Source organism: Mesocricetus auratus, unplaced genomic scaffold (assembly GCF_017639785.1).
Source record: "Mesocricetus auratus isolate SY011 unplaced genomic scaffold, BCM_Maur_2.0 Super-Scaffold_100676, whole genome shotgun sequence".
In the NCBI taxonomy this organism is placed as follows: Eukaryota; Metazoa; Chordata; class Mammalia; order Rodentia; family Cricetidae; genus Mesocricetus; species Mesocricetus auratus.
Genome location: NW_024429266.1, coordinates 174,473,472 through 174,489,339, shown reverse-complemented (window position 1 = coordinate 174,489,339; position 15,868 = coordinate 174,473,472). Strand labels below are relative to the sequence as shown.

The 15,868-nt window shown below is 50.5% G+C and overlaps 1 long non-coding RNA gene across 1 annotated transcript; it reads right to left on the bottom strand.

Moving 5' to 3' along the window:
- Window positions 1-9,703: 9,703 nt before the first annotated feature.
- LOC121136890 lies at window positions 9,704-14,715 on the bottom strand. Its single transcript, XR_005874072.1, has 4 exons — window positions 13,896-14,715; window positions 13,546-13,703; window positions 11,501-11,635; window positions 9,704-9,931 (listed from the first exon to the last, which is right to left on the bottom strand). It is a non-coding gene; the product is annotated as an uncharacterized LOC121136890 (long non-coding RNA).
- Window positions 14,716-15,868: the final 1,153 nt, after the last annotated feature.

The following is a 15,868-nucleotide window of genomic DNA, read 5'->3' as shown; positions in this document are numbered from 1 at the left end:
ACATGCAGGTGGATCTCTATGAGTTTGAGGCCAGCCTGGTCTACAGAGCAAGTTCCAGGACAGGCTCCTCTGCTTTGGTCTGGGCTCAGATGCTGACCCTGTAGAGTGACTATAGCTATGGGCACCATACTACTGGCTCTTGGACAGCATGGGGAAATGGAAGCCCTGCAAAATCAACGGCAAAGGAGAGGTCTGTCCCCATAACTAGCAGAGGCCCGATCTCCATGCCTTTCTCAGGGATGAGTACATCTCTTTCTCTCCTGACCTGCCAAGCCAGGTTGGCCATAGCTTCCATTGCTGTCTTCTCAGGTGCTGGGCCTTTGTACTGCCTCTGGGATGGTTTGAATGAGAATGACTCATATATATATATATATATATATATATATATATATATATATATATGAATGCTTAGTCATCAGTTGGTGGAGTGTTTGGAAAAGATTAGGAGTTGTGGCCTTGTTGGAGATGCTATGTCACTGGGGTGGATTTATAGGTTTCAAAAGCCCACATGAGGCCCAGTGTCCCTCTCTGCCTGCTGCCTGTAGATGAGTATGTAAAGCTCTCAGCTACTGCTCCAGTGCCATGCCTGGCTGCTTCCCACCATGATGACCATGGTCCAACCCTCTGAAACTACAAGCAAATCTCCAATTAAATGCTTTCTTTTATATGAGTTGGTTTGATCATGGTGTCTCTTCACAGCAATAAAACAATAACTAGATACCCTCCTTGAATCCCTGTGTCCCTTCATTGCCAGTTTCTTTCACAAGGTTGTCAGCATCCAGAGTGGCCTGTGAACCCTCTGTTTTCTTCTAGACTAAAACCCTGTAAACTATATAAAGATGTTTCGGCTCTCATGTGACCCATCATCCAGTCACCTTGAACTTGAAGAAGCTGGAGAATGACTGAATTCACTTTTTAAAAGATTTATTTATTCCCTCCATCCCTCCCTTCCTTCCCCCCCAGTGTGTGTGTGTGTGTGTGTGTGTGTGTGTGTGTGTGTGTGTGTGTGTGTGTGTGTGTGTATACCACAGGTATACAGGAGTCCTTGGAAGTCAGAGAGTTTCAGAACTTTGGAATTGAATTTACAGGTGATTATGAACTGGGAACAGGGATGCTGCTGGGAACAATACCCAGGTCCTCTGAAATGGAAGTGAGTGCTTTTAAACACTTGGCTCTCTGGACCAAAATCTGGATGGAGGCAAGGTGCTGTTGCTATTGTCCTGGTAACAGGTACAGGAACAGTGAGAGTCACCCAGGTAACCATGTGAGCAGGCAGACACGGTGAGTGGGAAAGAACCATGGAGGCTGACACTCACATTCCTGAGTAATCCAGAAAAAAGCTGACGATAAAAGAAATTCTGACTTAGATATTGACCACATTGGGTATGCCCTGCCTGTGAATCATCTGGCAGGGTATCTAGGTGGGTCTGGGTGTCTGGGTCTGACTTCAGGGTAAGGAATACAGCTGGGCATCATTGGGGTCAAGGTGGCCATGAAGCTGAGCATGTGGTAGGGATAGCTAACAAAGAAGGTGTTACATGAAACACCAAAGAAGCCCCTGGGAAGATGCCACTAAAGCAATAACACATATACATGCTCCTTGATAATATTTGGGTTTGATCCATGTAAGCCCATCATAAGCTGAAAATATCTAAGTCCTACAAGTGTTTAATATACCTAGCTTACTGGTCAGCCTAGCTTACCCCAGCCACCTTTGGCATTCGCATGATGTTGACAATAGTCTACTGTGAGACTGTCTGACCAAGCCTACTCCAAAGTAAAACACTGAAGAGCTGGGAAGCTTATGGAGTGTTGGTGAAAAACAGTGACCATATGAACACAATTTCACCCCAATGTGAAAGCTGTGATACCTTAATTTGTAAGTGGGGTTTGTGTATATGGGACATGCAGTGAGAGGGCCCAAACACCACAACTCGTCTCAGCCAAAGGAAGCTGTTGAAAACCATAAGTAAAAGTTGTTTTATGGCTATTTTATTTTGCATGTATAAATGAGTGCCTGCATGTGTCTGTGCACCATGTGTGTGCTTGATACCTTCAGAGACCAGAAGAGGGCATCAGATCTCCTGGCACTGGAGTTACTGATATTGTGAGCCACCATATGGGTGCTGGGAACCAAACCCAGGTCCTCTGGAAGAGTACCCAGCACTCTTAACTACTGAGCCATTCTTTAGCTCCAGCAGTTGGAATCTTATGCCACTCACATATCCAAGAACTCTCGCTGAAGTTGTCTTGTCATTTGTGTATGTGTTTGGGAGCAGGGATAGTCCATTAGCTATTTATTCCCAATATTAATCGTTTTAATTCCACAACTAAGTAGTGTAGCCTAAGAATCTGGGATCCTAGGACTCTCCCAGTGCAGAATCATCTCTAGTCTGTCATTGCTCTGTTGAGTGTTCTCTGCTGTGACTCTCCTGTCCTCCTCTGCTCCCTCTATATTGATTAGTTCTCCTGGCCTTGGCGCTCCAGCATGATCTACCACTCCCCCAGTCTCCCTCTGAAGTAGGTATTTTGAGATGCTGAAAGAGAAGGAGTGACTTTGTTTAACATCTGCATCGTCATCTGTAGTAGAGCCAGAAATGGGTTGCCCCATCACACCTGTTTCCTCTGCATCTGTCTTTGATGCAGAGGTTTGCCAGGCATGCCGGGTACTTACTGCTGCAGGACACAGAGCTGAGGGAGGACACTGAGTGTGAGTCTGATTTCACCCCGACACATATATATCCTCAGAGTGACTTTAAAACTGCAGTGTGTTTTGGTAAGGTCGCCCACCTGGGTGTGATGGGGTTGGATCTATGTTTCTTCCTGTGCTAAGGGAGCTGAGCAGGGCAGGGATTGGCATTCAGATAGGTGTTGTTACTGCTGAGCAAGGACACAGAGGCACAGGTGGCTTCCATACTGTGAAGGATCACAGAAGTCTTGGAAGAAGGTTGGGACTAAGCATGCAGGGCCATCTTTCACTTCCTACTTGCTGGATTTCATTTTTATACTGAAAGAAGTGACCTGGAGGTTAGGAATACTTACCATTCCCCTAAGCCCCAAATGTTGCAGATAATCCATTTGTTCAAGAAAAGCATTCAGTAGCTGGGCATATAGCTCTGTGGCAGAGCGTGTGTGGGAAGGAGGTCCCAGGTTCAATTCCTAGTACTGCAAAGACAGAGGGAGAGGATGAGAGGGAAGAAGAGGGATGAAGGAATGGAGGGAGGGAGTAGTGGGCAAGAAATGTGCATGTGTCAGTTAATAAGACTGCACGGTGGGCCAATCTGTGCATCAGGTACCCTCTGGCCTGCAGATGGTCTCATTCAGTCTTACGGAGCAGAGCTTGTGAGCCCAATGGTGCAGAGTTTGATTCATTGCCCCAAATCACAACCATTAGTAGTAAGGTTGGGACTCGAATCTAGTCAGCCACCTCTAGGGTCTCCATTAACCCTTCCTTCCTTCCTTCCTTCCTTCCTTCCTTCCTTCCTTCCTTCCTTCCTTCCTTCCTCTGTGTTTAGTTCCACTGTCCCTACCTCCCAGTCTACCACAACTGAAACCTGCACAGGGAAAGATTATAACATGGCAGGCCATCTGACATGGTTTGTTTGTCCTAGGAAGGGGTTTCTCTCTCCAAACACCTATGTAAGCATCTTTCTGTAGAGGTCCATGGTGAGTTTTGACCTCTGTAAGCTATCAGTGTGGAGCCGTCTTGCCATAGCAATTGGTTGCTGGTCTCAGCATCTATGTTTGCTGAATATTCCTGCCTCGTGGACCTTGATCTCTAGCCTCTCCATTTTCTATGGCTGCAGCCTGACAACCCCTCTCCTCCACCCTGCTGGCTCTGGTTCCTCCAGCTTTTCCACAAGTGCACCTGAGCTGTGCTTCTTCTCATGTCTGAACCCCCAGGGACAGTGACACGCATTCAGTGGCCATTCCACAGCAAGGCATCGACACACAAGACCTGCACAATGCACTCAGTGCAGCAGAGCCGTGGGCTGCCACTGACCCCGCCTCCCTGCACTGGGGAGGTTCAAATGAGAGAAAGGGAAAGGCAAATGACCCATGTGGTGACACAAGGGGAGGGCAGAAGCCAGCAGAGCATAAATCAGTAGTGTCGATTTGGAAGCTTCTGGTTCTCCCTACATCTTGCTGATGACGGGGTGGGGGGAGGCGGAGGCACCTGCTGACTTATTAATTGCATGTGGAATCAGGAAGCATCTAAAATAAACAGTCACTCTTGGAGGAGGCTAAGGGGTATGATGGGGGGCAGCGGTCCCAGAAGTCCCACACAGGCCTGATAGAGCTGACTCTTCAATTTTGGTGCTTCCAGCCCTGACTCTTGCTTCTTGCCGGGTTAAGAACCTTGGGGATGGCACCTGTGAGCACTTTGCCATAAATCCTTGCTGCAAAGCTGGTCACATTGCCTTTAGGAGAGAAAGGCTGTCTAGTTCATGTTCCAAATGGGCAAACTCTATACTGACACATGGGGAAGCATATGACTGAGTGTAGGAAGTTTTGACTCTCACTGGAATATGGGGGCTGCACTTGGTCTAATGTCGATATTTCCTCTCTCCACCCATATCACGCTCTCAGGTAGAGGGCTCCCATTTCCACCTGCCCCTCTTCTGGTGTTTCAACCAGGAGTACAAAGGCAGCATATTCACTTAACTTTCCTGGCAGCTCTTATTGTGGAGGACGAGGAGACATCCAGGAGAGACACTCTGTGATGGCTGGGGCACATCAGCCAGAAACAGACTAGAATGGTATCTTGCAAGCCACGTGTTCAACAACCCCACCAAGCCATGTTCCCTACCTAATAGACTCCCAGGTACCACCTCGGCCTACAGAATTGACCTTCCTCTGACACGGGTCCTTGTCATACAACAACCCCAGTGCATCATGACTGCTGTCCTCTATTGAGCCCCTGTGTTGTCCCCTGTCTAGTGTCCCCTGTCCCCTGTTCCATCATGACTGTTGTCATCTATTGAGCCTCCTGTGTTGTTGAATAGCTTGATAGCTTCCATTGTACCTCAATCCCAGCTGCCCCTTGAGTAAATGAGCAAATGCTTGGAGAACTCCTGGCTGCGCCCACATGTTGTGGCCACTAACCTGCAAGGGTTTTAAACCATGCTAATTATGTATCTTCTTTAGTCACTAATGGTGAGTGTCCACTATGCCTCAAGTGCTGTCTGTAGCATCTCCCATGTAGTCTTCTGCCCACATGAGAAGTAGCCACCAAACCATCACTCATTTCTCTCTTATAGATAGGGAAACTGAGGCTGAAGAAGCTAACCCTTTGGTCAATGTTGAATAACTTGTGAGTGATGAACCAAGGATTTGAATTGTCATGTCTGGTCCAGAGCTCAATGTCTCATCATTTCCTGAGAGGGACATGTCCCCTTGCAGTGCTTTCCCATGCATTCCCAGATGACCCTCCAGCCCAGTGTCCTTTTCCTCTTAGTCACTCTAGACAGGCTAAGGGGCTTCATTTCTGCCACTGCTAAATGTCAGCCCACACTTTCTGCCTGTGGAACTTTCCCTTGTACTTCATAGGAACGTTCTGGGTGCCAGGCCCACTATTTTCCCCCACTCCCGCTAGCTCTGCAAAGCTCTCTGGTCACAAATCTGGGACCCTGAGAGCTGGCTGGAAGTATGGCTCTGTTCCCTAGTTATTTCCGGAGGAGAAATTACACTTCATTGCCTTTAAATGTATTTAATTGAGCATTCGTTCTGGCTGAATCCACCACAGAACCGTGTGAAATAGGAGAGAAAAGGCCTCTGAGGGCCCCCTGCTTGCCTTGAAATGAGCCAGCCTGGACACCTGGCTGCCCTGCTCTGCCACTCTGATGGCTGTGCAGGTATGTTCTTCCAATTCCTGCTGAGGTGAGGTAGGAGGGGGGCAGTGTGGCTAGAGATGAGGGTCACACAGAGACTCAGAGGCAGCGTGGGTGAGCCAGTTCTGATGGCAGGCACTCTAGGGGTGCTGGGCTCACCAGGCCTCACCCATCTTAGGACACATTTCCTCGCTTCCCTTCCAATATTATATAGCCCTTAGCTGCCCCCCACCACCGCCATGAACCCGGATTGCACAGTCTCTAAATCCACCCAGGATAGAATACAGAAGCAGCCTGACCACTGGCATCATCCTGGGCCCAAAATGATAAGCAGAGCAGATGCTGCTAGCCCCACTTCCTGGTCTGAATCTTCGCCCTCCCTCTGTGCTCAGTCCTGTTCCTCCCTTTGGGGCAAAGCTACTCCCCTACTCCTGGCTTTTTGGCCAAGGCTTCCTGCTTTCTCTAAGAGCCTTTGTTTTAGGTAGCAAAATGTACCTTTCTAGCAGGTAGATGAGGCAAGGGCACCCTCTCTGGTGAGTGTATCTATCTTCCCTGAGCTTTCCATGCAGTTCACACAACTGATTACTGATAAGGATGTTTCATCCATATCCATTCATCCTCTGGTCCTTCTGCTGTCCAAACCGGAAGTGAAACTCACTGTCCTGAGATTTCCCGAAGGGAATTCACCCCCTTGTGACACTTCCCTGCAGCCGGCCAGCCCTGCTCCCCTTGAAGAGGCCTCTCTGAGGTCCCCCTGGGATGGCTTCTCGGCCCTTGGCTCCAGCCCAGCTTCCCCCAGTGCAATTTCTGGCCAGGCGGGTAATAGATTTCTGTCTCCCTTTTGAGAGTCTTTTGTGTGCCCTCAAACTCAGAGCCAAATGTCCCCTACCTTCTGAAAAATAAAAAAGCTGTGTTTCTGGCCCCTGCGTGAGGAGATTTGGGGAGCTGGAGACCCTGGGGGCGTACTGGCCCACGCTTGCCTCTGGTAACTGCCCACCCTCTTCCTTGCGCCGTGTGGCACAAAGCTCGCTTGTGGGACACCAATGAAGCAGTTAATGTGGTGACATCGGCTCAGGGGCACCCACCCTGCGTTTCCTGGCCTGTGATTTATTAGGTGGGCTGGGCTGGGCTGCCCCTATCCCTGCCTTGTCCAGGAGCCACAGGGCCTAGAATCCTCCCTGGAGGGCCTGGGATTGAGCACTCTGTCTCAGGCTCCAGAGGTTACACGAAGCCATGATTTCCATGTCAGGCATAAAAAATTGGAGACTCGTTCAAATTGGCAGGCCTGGGTTCCCTTTACAGAGAATGGGCTGGCAGAGATGGCCTCAGTGGGAGCCAGTGTCTCTCATGCCTTCATACGTCAGAGTCTCCTGGGAGGTTCTAAAATGCTGATTGCCACTCAAAATCTTCCGTGTGTGTGTGTGTGTGTGCGTGTGTGTGTACACCTGCATGTGTTATGTGCACATATTTGTGTGTGTGTGTGCACATGTGTGTGTAAGCACGTGTGCCTACTTGTGCATGTGTGGAGGTCAGCAGTCCATGTCTGATGTCATCCTCAGTCACTCTTTCCCTTACTTTGTGAGACATGGCCTCTCACTAAACTGGAGCTTGCTGTTTGGGCTAGGCTGCTGGCCATTGGGTCCTCTTGCCTCTGCCTCCCTAGGACCAGGATTGCAGGCACGTGCTGCCACACCCAGTTGTTCACAGTGGATGCTGGTGAGCCAGAATTGGGCCCTCGTGCTTGTGCAGCAAGCAAGTTACTGGCTGAGCTGCAACCCCAGCTCCCTGCTTGCCACTCCAAAGCCTCCCTTCCTGTTGTTGGGAAATGGACAGTGTTGCAGTCACTAAGACATCCGAGTACAGTGGACATGCTGAACACCCTGGTTTGACAACAGTGATCTCTATAAGAATCTCGGATACCACATCATTTCACAAACACGCTCAGTTCTCATGAGCCAGTGAAAAACACGAAAATGTGCAGAGGCACCCACTGAGACCCACTGAGGTCTGTAGGGAGGGCCAACCTCAGGAATCCTTCTGAGACCCAAAGAAGACTCCACCCCTCCCTGTGTCGTGGGGTGGGAGGCATGGCTTCCAGTGCAGTCTAAGAAACTTTTGAATGTGAACACCAATGGGACCATGAAGCTTTTCTAGACTGAACGACCCATCTTCTGAATGAGACCAATGAGGTGCGGAGGGAAATAGGTTCACAGAGCAGAGTGGTGTAGCCTTTCATGGAGAATGGGAGGAGAGAAGGAGTCAGGAGGCCCTAGGCATCTGGAGAAGGTTAGAGCAGGGGAAGGAAGGTCCCTAGGTACTTTAATGCAGAAATGAACTATCTAGAAACAAATGTGTCCTACAGACCATGCTGTGTGTTCAGCTTCTGCTCTTTGTCAGGGCATGGTTCTGATCGGCTCTTCCCTGCCTGTGGTGAGGTGGGACCTCCATTTATAGGTCATGTAGACATTGTCTCCGTGAAGCACGTCTTCAGGTCTATTACCCATGCGCCTGCTGGGCCACCTCTCCTTTTGTTGTGCCTAGGTGCTCTTTGTATATGATAGGCCCTCTATTTAAGGTATTTTCAAAGGGTCCCCACTGTTCACTCAGGCAGTTCACCTTGAGTACTTTGGGAGCTCCGGACCTGATGGAAGTCCACCACATATGAACATGTGAGAGACCCAATTCTCCCAGCTGTTAACTGTAACAAGAGTGTGTGCTTGGCTCCTCTGGCATGGAGAAGATGTAAAAGTTTGTCCTAGTTCCCTCTACCACTCCCTAAGTGTCACTTTGTCACCCTTGACTCCCTCCCCTACCCGGGTTCTATTCCTAAGGTCCCTGCTTGCAGCTGATTAAAAAAAAATCACTTTAAGGTATGTGTTGCACTTGTGGTTTCATTCCCTATGGCTTCTGGGTAGAGGGAAGTCTTGGGAGAATGAAGTGAGAGCGTCACCCCTGTCCTTCTGACTAAGATTTGCCCAGGAAAGATGTGGTCCTCCCCAGGGAACCAGCACCATGCTCTTACTGCAGGTGTCAGAGCCCCGGAGGAAGGCCAATCACACCTGTGCACAGCTGTGAGCAGCTCTGCAGTACCCACTTATGCAGTCACACCCTCGTCTTTGCCCAAGTCCAGAGCAACCATGTTGAATGACTATCTAGGCTCACTCTCATCCCAGACTATCAACCTGAGGTCAGTCTCACATTTCCATTTCCAAGGCAGCACACTACCTCACTCCTCATGGATCCCCCTTGGCAAAGATCCGTCTTAGCACCCTGAAGGAGGGTGTGGCAGAATGCTCCAGAAAACAAGTTCAGTGGTGGGTTCACAGGCATAGTGACAGCTGATAGAAGATGTTTGTCATCAGGGGCAAACCAGGGAGTCCAGATGGCTTTTGTGAACACATGAGAAAAGGGCTCTGGCCATCACTGAACACCTCTTCTGAGGCTGGGCACATGTGACTCCGCTGTCCCCAAACTAGGGATAGAAAGATCTCATGGAAGCTATCCCAGTGACATTTTGACTGAGATGTTTTGCCTTCAGGTGGGTGACCCAGAGCATATGTATGTTGGGCACAGACCAAAAATAAACATGCACGGATGTCTGAGTCACAACCCCCAGAGCATTCTGTTGTGCATCCAAGTTCAGAGACGATGGTTTAAAGGTTAGGTGTCTCCTCCAGGAAAGGCAGCTGGCTGTCTTGCCTGGGCAAAAATGGATGCACTTAAAGCTTCCGATGGGCCCTGCCAGCTGGAGCGGAAAGGAGAACTCATGTGCAAAGGTCAAATTTAAAGCATGCCTAAACACCGCTGAAAAGGAAAGTAAAACAGAGTGGGGGGAGGGGGGAGAATCCAAATACAAACAGATAGCTAGAACACACAACCCGGATGTGCAGCTTAGAAATTTGTGGCTCATGTGCTACCACCAGCAGTGTCAGTCAGCAAGCTGAGTTGTGCTGCGGTAACAAGCAGCCCCTCCATCTCACTGCCTTGCAACCACACGGATTCCTCTTCACTAGTCTTGTCTGCTGTATGTCAGCTTCTCCCTGCCATGCCGCTTCTCTCTGGGATCCAGGCTACTGAGCAGGCATGTGGAATGTTGCTGTCTAGTGATAAAATGGAAACGGGCCAGTTAGATGGCTCAATGAGCAAAGGCACTTGCTGCTGAGCCTGGTGACCTGAGTTTGGTTGTAGAGACACACATTGTAGGAGGGAATCGACTCTTAAAAGCCATGTTCTGTGAGCCATGGCACACATGCACCCCTTCAACATATACACATAAATAAATGGATAGTGATTGAAAGGCACCTACCACCAACGTGTGCCCTTCACAAACACCTGTGCACGCATACCCGTGCATCCACACCCATATGTACACCTTTGCATTTGTAAACACACATGTATGTGTAACACATACAAGTCTAAGAAAGAGGTGGCTATCTGGGCCACTTCCTTGACCTTCCAGGTCAGCGCTCATAATTTTAGCCAAGCATTAGCGTCACCCAGGGACCATTTTTAAAAATACGGATTCTCAGGCTCGTAGGCCAATACTCTAGCGTCACTGAGGTTGAGACTAAGTGTGGGTGGGTATTTTCTACATCTTATCTGATTGTTCCGACAGGTAGCCAGGTTTGGGGACCACTGCTGGGGGCTGATAAATCTGGGGCTTCTGCAGGCTTGCTCCTTGACTCTCGGGAAGGGGCTAGGGTCAGTTGGCAGCCTTTCCCCACACATGCTCAGATGTCAAGATGCCAGCAGAAGGCCAGGACGGTGCTTTTTTGCTATGGATCATATCCATCCCAGAGTATGAGAGGAGTCAAATTCTGATGCTAGCAGAAACCCTGTGCTGTGTAGGTGCTACCTTGGGAAACGCTGGAGGCCTGAACCCCACCAGGGGTGTGCACGGTGCTTCCATCTAATGTGTCACTTAATGCCAAAACAAAGGGGCGCATCTGTGTCTGTGACATTGGCCTTTACCAAACTTGTGCTCCTTTGCTTACTAACATTAGGGTGTCTGCCATTCTCCTCTTCATCCTTCTGGGGCTCTTGAGGAATGGGCTGGCTTTCATAGTTTTCACACCATGAACTTTTTCCTAAGTAGCATCTAGGATAGCTATTCCTCAGACCCCTTTGCCTCCTCAAATTAATTCCCTTTTCCAAATTCACATGTTCTGCAGGTCCTGGGCTGAGAACTGCCACAAGGGCCAAGTATCCCACCTAACAAGGCATTCCTCATCCCCACATCAAGTAAGAGACTGCTCTAAGTAAAGCCATGACCCTGGTCTGAAGACACTTTCCACTACCCCATGCTGTGGCCAGAGATTCTTGTCACACAGCAGAATGGTAAGTTTAACTAACTTTGAATTTTTGATAGACATTTTCATAGTATACTCAAATGCCCCGGTAGCCCCTCAGAGCACAATTCTTAGGACTAGCCCAGACTTTTCTCTTAGCAGTCCTTGATGGGGTTTAGAATGGGGAGGGGCTCCTGACTGGTTCCCTAGAGGAATCGGGAGGGGGTCCTGACTGGCTCCTTAGGGAAGGAAAGCCTGGTGGCTGTGTCACTAGGTAAAACAGCCAGGAGGGTAGCTGCTCCACGGCCCTCACTTACCATAGGATACAGAATGATCTACAGCTCTCTCTGTCCCCCCAAAGCTGGGGCAGTGCTCCCTCACCTGGGCATCCCTGTGACTCACTGTTGCAGCAGGCAAGTGGCAGGTACTTAATGTCACAGTGCAGAGTGCGGCTCTGTTCCTGTCACAGCAGACCCTAGTGGCTTCCTCCCAGGCTTCAGCTTCCCAACCTGTTTGCTGGGGTGTGGAAACAGGGTAACTCTCAGATTCCCTCAACACCCAAGATGAGGTCAGGGACACTAGCATGGTGTAACGAGAGTCTGCTTTACTGTGGCTACTGAAGAAAGAAAATTAAAACCTACCTTTTGGATTACAAAACAGAATTGGTTTCCTTTATGCCTCCTGGTGGGAGAAACATTTCCATTATCTCAATTTATAAGATGCCATTTTGAGGCCAAGAAGAGATAAGTAAGTAATTTCAGAGGCCCTCAATTTGGGCAATTTCTAAAATCCCTTGAGTCTGAAATTGCTGTAAACTGGTTTCCTGTAACCCTTGCCTTTCTGGGACCAGCTCTTCCTCAGACATGATGGAGGAGCTTGAGAGAGCTATGGGCCAGGCCATGGGCAAGGACAAAGCAGAAAACAAAGTATGCAGAGTGTGACAGCGACTGGAAAGGCCTGACTAAGCTCTCTCTCTCTCTCTCTCTCTCTCTCTCTCTCTCTCTCTCTCTCTCCCTCTCTCTCTCCCTCTCTCTCTCTCTCTCTCTCTCTCTCTCTCTCCCTCTCCTTCCTCCTCCCCTCCCCCTCATCTCTCCCCCCTCTCTCTTTCTCCCTCCCTCTCTGTCCCCCTCCCTTCTCTCCTCTCTCTCTCTCTCTCTCTCTCTCTCTCTCTCTCTCTCTCTCCTTTCCTCCCCCTCCCCCTCATCTCTCTCCCCCTCATCTCTCTCCCCCTCTCTCTTTCTCTCTCTCTCTCTCCCCCTCCCTTCTTTCCCCTCCCTCCCCCTCTCTCTCTCTGTCTCTCTCTCTGTCTCTCTCTCTGTCTCTCTCTCTCTCTGGGCCTTTGACTCTAGACCACCTATGTGGTGTCAGGTTTGCTGGAACTGTGCTGCAAACATCATGGTCTAGACCTTCCCCAAGGCTATGCCAGGGTTTTACTCAGTAGCCACAAAGTAATGGGGGCTGCTCAGGACCAATCAGGCAGAACTGGCCCATGAGCCTCAGTGCCCCCATCAGGAAGTAGTTGGAATTGCCTGTAGGAGCTCTTCCGTAAGTATAGATGTCAGCCCAACCAGATTAAATTAGGATATCCCCACGGTCACTAATGTCATTTCTGGGTGGTCTGTGGGAGTGATTACAGGGGAGGCTGACATGTGACTACATGGGTGGGGAGCACCTCTGCTCAAGACAGACAACACCAATCAATCACCTAAGACCCTGAATGGAAGAGACAATCAGGAAAGTAGACCGGATTCTCTCTCAGAGTGGAGGCTTGCCTGTTCACAGACACTGTAGCTCCGGGTTTTCTGACCTTTGAACTTCAGCGCTTACACCAGCACCCTTGGGTGCTCAGGCACTGTACCTTGTACAGAGATGCTGGGACTCGGGGCTTACACTGGTTTGCTTGCGGGCACCCAGTCTCTCCAGCATCCAGGCAGCCCCTGGTGGGACTTCTCAGCCTCCATGCTCACAAGAACCAATGCCCCCAGCAGCACCTTTTCCTGCCTCTATTTGAGTATCTGTCCTCTATGTCTCTGGAGTCCCCTGACCACTACGCTTGTAACATGGTCCGCGTGGGTCCATTCCCTTTCTTGCCCGGCTCCCCTCCTCTTTGTCTTTGAACTCTGGTTTCAGTCCTTGCTTCTGGGAGGTTCAACATCCAGCAATGGGTGAGAGCTTTGTGACCTTGAATGGGCATTTGACCCTGAAAGTCTTAGGTTTTTCTCATCTGATGTCACTTGGGTCGCAGGCATGCCAGGGGTCGTCTGTAGGTGGCATTACCTGGTTCCCAAACAGTCTTTAAGTAATTTGTTATGGGTTCTGTGCCATGCATCCCAGAGAGGAATGCATAATGTCCACATAACACTTATGATTGTAAACACCTGCATAGCCCTTCTAGCTGAGGCTACCCCCCACCTCTCTCTGGACACCTGTGTTCAGGAATCCTTCGAGTTGTTTCCGTGAGGTGACCCGCAGGAGATCCCTGATGGGGAGCTTTGCACGTGACCAGAACTCAGCACCGATCCTTATTGCTGCTGCTGATTGCGGCTCCTCTGCCTTCCAGGCAGTGGATTCAGCGTCTGGGAGGCTGACAGGAGGCCACCGTGAGTGACATAGTCAGGACTTGCCTAAGCCCAGCACTAGGTGGAGGTGTGAGTGGAAGCCAGTACCCTGAACCTTAGCTCCAGGGAGCAGGAGCTGCCACCCCTATGGACCCTCAGTGTCCCTACTTATGTTCCATTCATGCTGCTATCCAGCCCCAGGACCACCTGCTTCCTACCCAGCGCCCCCTTCGCAGTCAGAGGCAGGGCAGGAAGAGCAAAGGGCAGGTGAGGGAGACCTTCCAGCAGGGGCTTCCGGAGGAGGGGGACAAAGGGATGGCCCCTGGGCAGACCCGTCCTCTCCTCTCCTCTCCGGGGCGGAGGAGGACCTTGGGCCCATGAATCGTGGCCAGCGGATGAGGCTTTGTTCAACTTGCGCGTCCCCAGCCCAGGCCCGGCGGAGAGGAGCTCTTTCCTGAGAGGCCGGACTTTCCCACAGGAACAAAGTGTGGCTTGTTTGCCGGGCATGAATCTTGGCGTGGGGCAGCCAGGCCAGGCTTGGCGCTGCCCGGCGGCAGCCCGGCGATATCAGTCAGGCACATTCCGCCTTCCCCACAGCTGGGGCTGACAGCAGGAAGCCGCGGGGAGCCTCAGGACAAAGGCAGAAAAATGGGCCACGTTTATTCATTCACTGACCAGCCTGGGCCTGGTTGGCCCATGGGCCCGTCTCCATGGCAATGGGCGGCCTTGGTGCTCTTGGTTGGCTCCCCTGTGACCACAGCCCCCCCGTGGCCACACCCCCAACACAAGCCAAGCATCATGGAGGCAGAAGCTGCCTGGAGCCTCCACCTCACAGCTAGTGGGGAGGTCTTTGCAGGCACTGGGGCAGAAACTTCCAGAGGCTGGTCTGATGGTTCACTCTTCTTACACATTTTAGCATAGTAAATTAACTTTGGGAAGGGGGTTCCACGCGACAGTTACACAACAAAGCTTCAGGCACAGCTATATAGAAAGTCCCCAGCAATGTAGCAAAGCTCCTGTGACCTTTACAGTGAGAATGAGTTCTATTGGCTGATAAACAGAGCTGAGGCTAGGGCCTAGAGGAGGATCTGTGATAAGGATGGATTCTATTGGTGGAGGGTGCAAAGTACATGGATGGGTTCTCTTCACTGAGAGACAAAGAAAGCTCAGGATACTGGGGGGATTCAGGTGGAGGCTGGCTCCAAATAGAAGAGCAGAAGACGGCCAGGCAGTCTGACCACTTTCACTCTGCCATTGCAGGTGACCAGGGTTAGTTAGTCACTTATTTCCTTTGAGGAAATAGGCCCGAGTGGTTGACATCCCTGATGTCTCCAACACTTACTCTAAGCTGTGCTTCCTACAGCAGGGGAGGAAGTGTCAGGGAGGCTTCCCAGGGGAACTGCCATGGGCACTGGGTCTTGAAGCAGGCAAGCTGAGTGGGGATCTGGAAGACGCGGCACTGAAGTCAAGCATCCAGGATTTGTGCCCACAGCTGCCTCTCCACAGCTGTCTATATGCTGCCTTGACGCCTCAGACTGTGGCCTCTGTGCCCCAACTCCAGGTTCCTCCCACCCTTAAGGCTGACTTTTCATTCTGGTTCTGCAGACTGACCTGAGTCCTCCTCACCCGGTTGTGGCACCTAGAAAAGGAGGAGGAGGGGTAGGAGGAGGGGGAGGAGGAGGGGGAAGAGGTGGATGTGTTGTTAGAAGGAGGGATGAATGGAGGGGAGAAAGGATGGATGAGACTTACAGAAAAGCCCTAGAAAGAAACTGGGCAGAGGGGGAGGAGAAGACACTAAAGACCGCAGCAGCAATAACGACTTAGAACAGGGGTTCTCAAGCTGTGGGCTGAGACCCCTTTGATAAACCTCTATCTCCATAGATATTTATATTATGATTCGCAACAGTAGCAAAATTAGTTATGAAGCAGCAATGAAAACAATTTTATGGTTGGGGTCACCACAACTTGAGGGACTGCATTAGGAAGGATGAGAACCACTGATTTAGAACATAAAGGGCCAATGTATAGTATGAGGTACCATTGAGTCCTGCACCCTCTTAGCCACAGCTAATTAGCACACTAACTCCTCTGGCACGAGAGTCCTCAACGTAGATGATGCAGACAGCAGCTAGCAGAGCCTACACTGCACCCCTGGACCTTGACTTCATGCTCTGTAAAACCCAGCTCCCAT